Below are 8,709 nucleotides of genomic sequence, written 5' to 3' on the forward strand. Positions count from 1 at the left end.
TAGTCTAGTTTCAGCTCCGGGACTTACTAACAGTCCTTTGGGTGTGGAAGTGGCAAACTAGTAGGTTCCAGAGACCTTTCTAGAAAGAACATCGCAGGGAAAAATAAAAAGAACCTTCAACCTTTTTGAGAGATTTGGCATGAGAAACCCATTGGCACTTGCCACATCCTGTGGGTGAAGGGGGAGTGGTGGTGAGGTAGTGGGGTGAGGAGGTGGAGGGAATGGGGGGAGGGCGCTTCCCCCCTCCCTTTTTTGAGGAAGTTAGATCAGAGGAAGCTGTCTACAGTTAACCACCAGGGGGCAGCATGTAACCTATACTCAGGCAAGGGTCTGGGATTTACAGTCGGGCGACCCAGAGGTAGAGGTTTTTCAGGGTGGCAGCTGCTGAATTATCAGTGCCAGGATGGAGAGTGCCTGTATGCCCAACTGTAATGTCTTAACTGAGACTGTGCAGGAGGTAGGCTGTCCCGTGGGATAAACACGACTGTGTTAGTACTGTTAACCTCGGTGGCCTTGCCTCGTCTCTCTGCTATCTGTTGAATTTCATGAAACCAGGACTCTCTATTAGATTGTTGGTTAACTACTAACCCACAGTCCGTTCTCTATGACCCCAAGGTTGCCATAGAGATGCTACTTTACATCTGAATCCTGCTCGGTAGGACAAGGTTGAGGAGTTCTCTGAAATCAAACTCAATGGGAATGCCTCAGTCAGCACTGCACCTGCTGCCAAGCTTACCGACATGAGTTCAGTTCCCGGATCCTCACGGTGGGAGAGGAGTAACTAACTGGAGGTGTCCTCTGGCCTCCTGGGATTTCGTGTGGGTAAGCATGTTCACACACACACACACACACACACCTACTAAATAATTTAATATTTTTTCATTTGATTGTTATGAGTGTGGGTGTTTGCCTGAACGCACATCTATGTCAGAGCACAGTGTTCATTGTAGTGCTCATGGAAGACAGAAGAGAGTCTCTGATCACCTGGGACTGGAGTGACAGGTAGTTGTGAGCCTCCATGTGGGTTCTGAGAATCAAACCCAGGCCTTCTAAAAATGTAGTCAGTGTTTTAACCACGAAAACATCTCTCTAGCCCCCTAGGAAATTTGGTTTTTTTTGTTTTCTTTTTAAAAAAGAGGAGATGGTTGTGTGGTGGTGCACACCATACCAGTGCTCTCTGTTTGTGGGTATGCATACACATATGTGTGGGTACCTTTATGCATGCATGCACGTGTGAGGAGACTAGAAATTGTCTTCCTCAATTGCTTGCCTGCCTGCCTGCCTGCCTTCCTTCCTTCCTTCCTTCCTTCCTTCCTTCCTTCCTTCCTTTCCTTCTTTCCTTCTCCTCTTCTTTTTCTCCCCTACTCCCCCTCCTACTTCCCCCTCCTCTTCCTCCTCCTCCTTTTCCTCTTCCTCCTTCTCCTCCTCCTTCTTTTTCTAGACAAGAGCCTTACACTGAAACAGAACCTCCCCGATTTGGCTAGACTAGCTGTTTTAGAAGCTTCACGAATCTTCCTGTCTCTGCCTTCAGTCACTGGGATTACAGTGTGCACCTCCACACCTTTTTTTTTGGGGGGGGTGTTTGTTCTGTTTTTACATCGGAGCTGGGGATACTGACTCAGTGCCTCATGCTTAAGCAGCAAGCACATTACCTGATTTCAAAGTGGGGCTACTTAAAAATGCTTAGTGGTAAAGAGAGTGGTGCATCTCTCTCATCTCCTGTCAAGGCTCTACCTCTGCAGGAGGCAGCTGACTTCCCACGCCATCATCTTCTCACTGCATGGCCTCTCTGATGATACAACCTGGTGCCTGCAGAACATGCCTGTGGCTGTCCACTAGCCAAAGTTCAAAAGCAGTGAGAGATGGGCCTGTGGCACCTCCTTTCCTCAGAGAGGAGTTGGGGGGCTTCCTGTGGCCTTGAAGTGACTTATCAGCAGTTTGGGATTAACCCCTCATTCCTTAGGATGAGGAAGGAACACTGATGTAGTTAAGCTTGAAGATCACAAACATCCTAGACCCAAGTAAGCACAGGCTTTCCTTGTCTTCCCTCTCCCTTCCTCCCCTTCCTTCCTCCCTCTTCCTCTCTCGCTCTTTACTTTCTTTTCCTTCTTCTTCTTCTTCTTCTTCTTCTTCTTCTTCTTCTTCTTCTTCTTCTTCTTCTTCTTCTTCTTCTTCTTCTTCTTCTTCTTCTTCTTCTTCTTCTCCTCCTCCTCCTCCTCCTCCTCCTCTTCCTCCTCCTCCTCTTCTTCCTCCTCTTCCTCCTCCCCCTCCCCTCCTCCTCCTCCTTCTCCTCCTTCTTTTTTAAGGTATCATGTAACACAGGTTAGTCTCAAACTAACTGTAGCCGAGGATTATCTTAAACTCACAATCCTCCTGCATATGCCTCCTGAGTGCTGGGATTGCAGGTATGTGCCTCTAGTTTATGGTCATAGTTTATGATTTTGAATGTCCTTGATGGTGACGTCATTTCTATAGACACTCATAGTCATCTTCCCTGTGTCAGAGTTTTTTCAGGCAACAGAAACATAAAGTAGATTCGGGGATGTTCCCCCCTGCCGCCTTCTTGTACTCCCCTGCCCAAGTTTTTCCTGTATTGTTAAAAGGAGAGCTATAGTTATAGAGGCTCTGAAGAGAGGCCTTCATCTCCTCATCCTTGCTTGTCTCAGTTTTGCTGTCTGCCCAATCAGCTTCTTCCTGCCATAGGAGGTGTTGTACCTGGCAGCATCTTGGGAAGGACTTCATCTGGGGATAAAGCCAGGGGCAGGTAGATCTCTGTGAGTTTGAGACCAACCTGGTCTACAGAGCAGGTTCCAGCACAGCCAGGGCTACGAAGAGAGACCCTATCCCTCTATCAAACAAATAAAGAACAACAACAACAGCAACAGCAACAGCAAAAACCAAACAGAAAACAAAACAAAGACAAAGCCCCTCCCCCCACCTCCAAATGAAAAGTACAGAGAGAGGATTCTGAGTGCCCTGTGCCTTGTGCTGGCCCAGTGCTCCCACTGGGACCTGTTGTGTGGGGCAGAGTCAATGACAGGGGTCCTTCCAGATCCATCCGAGGAGCAGAGGAGTTTCTCTCTGAAGAGGAAGTGTGCTCCCTTCTCCAGGAGCTCTGGCATGCTTCTCACTTCTGCTGCTGTAGCTGTGAGGACTCCTGCAGGCCCCAAAACTAGATGCCTCCTGATATGCTCGGTTACCCATCGATCTTTTCAACTGGAAGTTTCTAATGCTCCATCTTTGTTTGCACCACTCCCTGAACATCCCATGCTGGCCCTGGCTCCTCCCCGCCCCCCCTCCCGCCCCCAAAATACACTTGTCTTCATGTGTCTAGATTGTAGCCAAGTTCCTGATCTTAACAGCTCAATGCCTTAGCCATTCTCAGGACCAGTCCCCTCCCCAGGTCAGAAGCTTTATGACTCTCTAATACTCTCCAGTCTCTTGTAGGTCTCTCAGCTCCCAAGTCTAGTTTACCTACCATTCTAAGCCAGAAGTGTGCTAACTTTCTACAAGCTCCCTTTAAAAAATCCAGGGCACCATGGCATATTACAGGTCAAGAAATAGGGGCTCAGTAAGTTCTAGGCTCATCAGAGGACAGAGGGTGGTGGTAGCCACAGGATTTGAACTTGGGTCTCCAAGTCCAAGCCTAGCATGTAGTCTGATTTCCTCTACCACCTGGAAACAGCTGCTGGATGGATATGGAAGGTTCTGTCATGATGGCTCTCTGTCCGACAGCCTCTTCTGAACAGTGGCCATATACAAATAAGAGTCCTTCAATAGTTGTGCCCTTGCTTGTTGCTCACATACAAAGAGATCAACTGATCTCCTGGCTTCTCTTGGGGCATGTGGGTCCCTGACTCACTGGGGGAAGACAGAAGAAAGCCTGTTTCCAAAAAGAGTTAAGTAGGAGAGTCCACAGAAAGCACTTGGCCCATGTCTGGAATCTGTTTAAGTTAATGCTTTAATCAGAGCACTGAGTGGGGACTGCACTGTCCCCAGAAGTTGGAGGCTAGGTGTACAGTCTCCTCCCAGGCTGCCCTCCCCTGCTGATGGCAGCCCTGCCACAGATTCAAGTATGTGTACTTACCCTTCCTACCCCCAACTCCAAGAGGAGAGGACTTGCTTAGACAGTTGAAGATGGGCTCAACTGGTATTGCTGGGTGGATGAACAGATGGACTAGGTCAGATGATAGATAGATAGATAGATAGATAGATAGATAGATAGATACATACATACATATATACATGATAGATAGATACATACATACATACATGATAGATACATAGACACATACATACATACATGATACATACATACATACATACATACATGATAGATAGATAGATAGATAGATAGATAGATGGGATGGAATGGGTTGAATGGATAGAACCAATAGAGAAATCGATATGATGGATGGATGAGATGGATAGGTAGATGTGTGCAATCAATGGAAGGATAAATGGAGATGGTAAAATGGATGGAGAAACCCCAGGCATAGTGGTGCACACCTTTAATTCCAGCACTTGGGAGGCAGAGGCAGGTCTCTGTGAGTTTAATGCTAGCCTGGTCTACATAGTGAGATACCTCTAGGACACCCTGTGTCTAAAAACCCAATCCCAAACAACAACAATAACAAAAATGAATGGAGAACTGGACAGACAGATAGACAGGATGGCATGGAGGGAAAAAGAGAGTTTCTAGTTGTGGTCCTGAAATTAGATAATCTTGGCTGTTGTGGCGACTGGTGATTTTCAACTCAAACAGCCATTTTCTACTCGTTTGACCAACTGTGCCTTAGCAGGGCAGATCCACAGGATAGGGCCTCTCAACAGTTACTGAGCACTGTATGATAAAAGCCCCTAGCATTTCCCCTCCCATTCACAAAACACCTCATTGCTCTCTAATTGACCTTGAATGAGGTGGTGTTTACAGCTGTGACTTGGCCACCATTGATCTTGCATTGATGAAGCGACCAGCTGAGCTGGCTGAATGCAGAATGCAGGACAAGAAGTGACACAAAGAACCCCATGTCTCTAGGCACTCGCCTCCCCCACCCCCTTTGCTCCCCGAGTGAGCGTGCACACACAGTGTGTGCTTTTAAATAAACAAACAAGCAATTAATGAATTGCTGCGGAGCCAGAAGAGGAAGTGGGCCCAACTCTGTCCCAGCAGTAGGGCAGGCTGGCACAGAAGACCCTGAAGGAGCATGCCTAGCCTCATTAATCTCACTGGAGGGGCCTGCCCTCCTGCAGCCGGCATCTCTCTCAGAGCTGCTGGCTTGGGCACTTGGGCAGCAATGGGAAGCTCTTTGCATCTGCAGGGTTTTATTTCCCCCTCTCTTTTTGTGGTTGTTCCAGTACTTTTCAGTGGCCAGGGGAAGATCAGCAGTCCTGGCTCCTGCTGTCAGGGCCTGGCTGAGTGCAGGAGGCAAGCCACTTCTGAGGCTTCAGATCACTCATCTGGAAAAAAGAGGGGGTTTGGACAGGAATGGCTCTTTCCCTAAACTTGTATTTATTTATTTGCTTAGAATCTGTTCTTGAAACAAAAGCTAACTAGGTCACCTCTCTCCACTAGAATATATTACATTACATCCAAGTGAGGGAAAAGGGGGTTGGGAGAGACAGCAAGCTCTTCACTCTTGTCCTGTCCATCCTTAGTCTGAGAGCTGCTCCTTTGTCTGACTTAGTTCTAGCTGGGGTTGATACTCCCCAGAAAGACTGCTAGCAATAGGATCCTGACGAGTGAAGTCTTACCCGGAATTATAGCAGCGTTGGGGTGGGGGTGGGGGTGGGTGGGTATTTATTCATTTATTTGCCAACAAGGATCCCAAAGATAGATAGTCCAGGGTTGGTGGGGCAGCCGCACAGCACAGCCTGGGAGAAGAGGCTCTCTCCCTTTCCCATCTGTTCAGTTACCTTGAGCCCATGACCCATCTCCAATGCGGTGTGCAATGACTGCCGAAGCTCCAGACATCACGTGCCCATTCTAGATGAGGAAAGGGAGAGATGTGGGTTGGGCACAGCTATCGAATCTGCTCCCTTTGAAAAGCTTTCCTGTCTCCAGCTGACAAGAACCATGTTTGCTGCATGATGACTTCTGGCGTGGGGAGAAGGCAGAAGACGTTTTCATTGTTATTTTTGTTTCACCTGGGGCAGGTTGGCATCCATGATAAACAAAACCAAACAAAACCAAAAAAACAAAAAACAAAAAAACAATAGGGTCTTGCTAATAAGGATGATGAAAAGAGTGGATAAGTCGAGCCACAGGGAAAGGCACTAGGACAAGCTAAGGACTTTTGTCCTCATCGAGCATTTGCAAAGCACTGGGCACTGTTCTGGGCACTGCATTCATACATATATCAATCTCACTTAACTCTTGGAACTGCTCAATGAGGCAGACATCTACGCCCATCCTTTAGCTCAGGATGTTGAGGCGCAGAGGATTTAAGGAACTTGGCCAAAATCTTCAGCAAATAAAGAAGCAGATTTTAGCTTAGATGCCTACACTGGAGGCACCAGGTGACACTTTAAAAAAGCCACTTTCTCACTATCTACAGTTAGACACCAGCCATGCCCATGTATAGCCCAGGCTAGCCCCCAACTTGCCTGGAGATCTGTGAGCTCAGTAACCTCCGGGTCTTCGGGGTCTTCGTGTGCTGTTTCAAGGGTTCTCAAAGGAGGGGGCTGGGGTGCAGCTGCCTATGCCAACACTCATTCTGGCAGTCTCCTTGTCAGCTGTCCTGGCGAGAGGCAGCTCTGACAGGCTGGACCTTGATGCACCGGCCAGAAGGGAAGTGTTTTAGATATTCTTTGGCGGTATTGCAGGGGCTTGACACTCAGCAATGATTTATGAGACGAGATTAAAAGAGCTAAATATATATGGGCTGGCGCAGTAAGAAGAAGGTAGTGAGGGGAGGGAGGGAGGCTGCCTGAAAGTTAGAGAGCACCGAGTGTTCCTCAGATCTCAGAGAGGATTGTGCTGGAGGGCTGCCACCCAGGCTCCAAAGGAAAAAGAAGTCAGAGCCAGTGCTGCGCTCTGTGGGTCCAGTGTTTAGAGCTTGGTGGGCCACCAGTTCTGACTCAGTAGGGGCTGCTCCAGCCTCAAGGGGTAGAAGAGGGTTTGTCAGGCAGACCTGCCAGAGTGGCACACTCCTGGGATCCCTGTACTCTGGAGGTAGAGGCCAGAGCATTACAAGTTCAAGGCCAGCCTAGGTGGAATAGGAAGACCTCATTGAAAGCTCAGGGGTATATACCTGTGACTCCAGGTCTCTGAGAAAAGCAGAGGCAGGAGGATGGCAAATTGGAGGCTAGCCTGGGCTGTACATGGGGATGGCTAGTGCCTAACAGTGTAGATGGAGAGAAAGGGGCTTCTTTAAATGGAGTTTTACAGATGCCAGCTGCAACTTTCCTTGGGGTCATTTCTTCATTATTCCAGCTTTCAAAGGAGAACCCTGAGGCGGACAGCTGAAATCGAGGTCCAATAAGAAAAGCCCAATTTCCACCTGTATTTCCATTGTTAACAGGAAGCAGGCTCTCCTGGAAGGAGCATCCTCTATACCTTGTTCCCACCAGCAGCTTCCATCAAAGAAGAGAAACGGGCCAAGGGCAGAATGCCAGGCTCCCAGTGGGGTTGGTGGCAGTGAACACTTCAGACTCTCTGTTCTAATCTCTCCTCTTCATTTCCTGAGAGGGTACATCCAGCAGACTCTGTCCTCTTCACTTCAGCACAATGGCACTTCTTGCCTCTTCATGATTTCTTTCTTGAAATGAACAAAGTATTTCTCTTTCTGTGTTTCTGCTTCTTCCTCCTCCTCAGACTCAAGAGATGTCACACAGTCTTAGCCAGAATCAGATCCAGAAATGGCACACAGGGACACCGAGGACAACAGAGAAAACATGGCTCCTGATTCAAAAAGCAACACTCTTCTCTTGCGACTGAAACTTCACAGGTAACCAGGAAGTGACAGCAATGTCATATAGTCACAACCAAATGCACGGGCGTGACCTCATGGGTCAGGGGTTCTCCAAGGGTGTCTGATGCTATGGTCAGTTTATTCACAGGGAGAAAAGCTGCTGCCGCACCAAGTTCTCTAGGGCCAGAGACTGATGTTGCTCAGTTGTCATGGATCAACTGGAGATCCAAAGGTTAGAGGCGTGGAGCTTCGTTTTTGTGACTAAGCGTTTTGTCTGGGCCCGAGGGAGGCTTTCAGGGTTTTGGTGGCATACTAACACCTTGCTTGCTTGTGAGAGTTCGTTGTTTCTTGCAGAGTCCATATTGAAGTCTGAGTAATGTATGGAAAAGTGCTTTTAAAAGAAGCATCCAGAAGATTTAAAGTCTTCAGTCTTGACTGAGATGTCACAGTGGTAGGCTCCAGGTGTTTCCCAGTGACATCCTCTCCCTTTCCTTAGGTGGTAACTTCTGATTTTTTTTTTGAGGTTCTGTTTAGATCTTGCAATTAAAATGCTTCTCTCTCCCTCCCCCTCCCTCACCCCCCCCCCCCCCCCGTGTATAAGTGTCTAGGGCTTCTTTGTCCTCCTTTCCCATATGGCCCTGTTGAATAACTCTCTTTACACTCGATTTTCACGATTCCTTGTTTACTTAGTTGGTTCATGGTAGATACATGGCTGAGCCCTGTTTGGGTTGCCCAGGCTCTGCCTCTAGCCATTCTGGGAGTAACATTTCAAACAAGAATATTAAAACAGCTACTG

General features: G+C 48.0%; 1 long non-coding RNA gene across 1 annotated transcript; it reads left to right on the forward strand.

Annotated features, from left to right (window-relative positions):
• The first annotated feature begins 357 nt into the window (after positions 1-357).
• Positions 358-8,488, forward strand: Gm33756. Its single transcript, XR_386849.3, has 4 exons — positions 358-457; positions 616-822; positions 7,817-7,949; positions 8,062-8,488. It is a non-coding gene; the product is annotated as a predicted gene, 33756 (long non-coding RNA).
• The last annotated feature ends 221 nt before the right edge of the window (positions 8,489-8,709 follow it).

Source organism: Mus musculus, chromosome 19 (assembly GCF_000001635.26).
Source record: "Mus musculus strain C57BL/6J chromosome 19, GRCm38.p6 C57BL/6J".
In the NCBI taxonomy this organism is placed as follows: domain Eukaryota; kingdom Metazoa; phylum Chordata; class Mammalia; order Rodentia; family Muridae; genus Mus; species Mus musculus.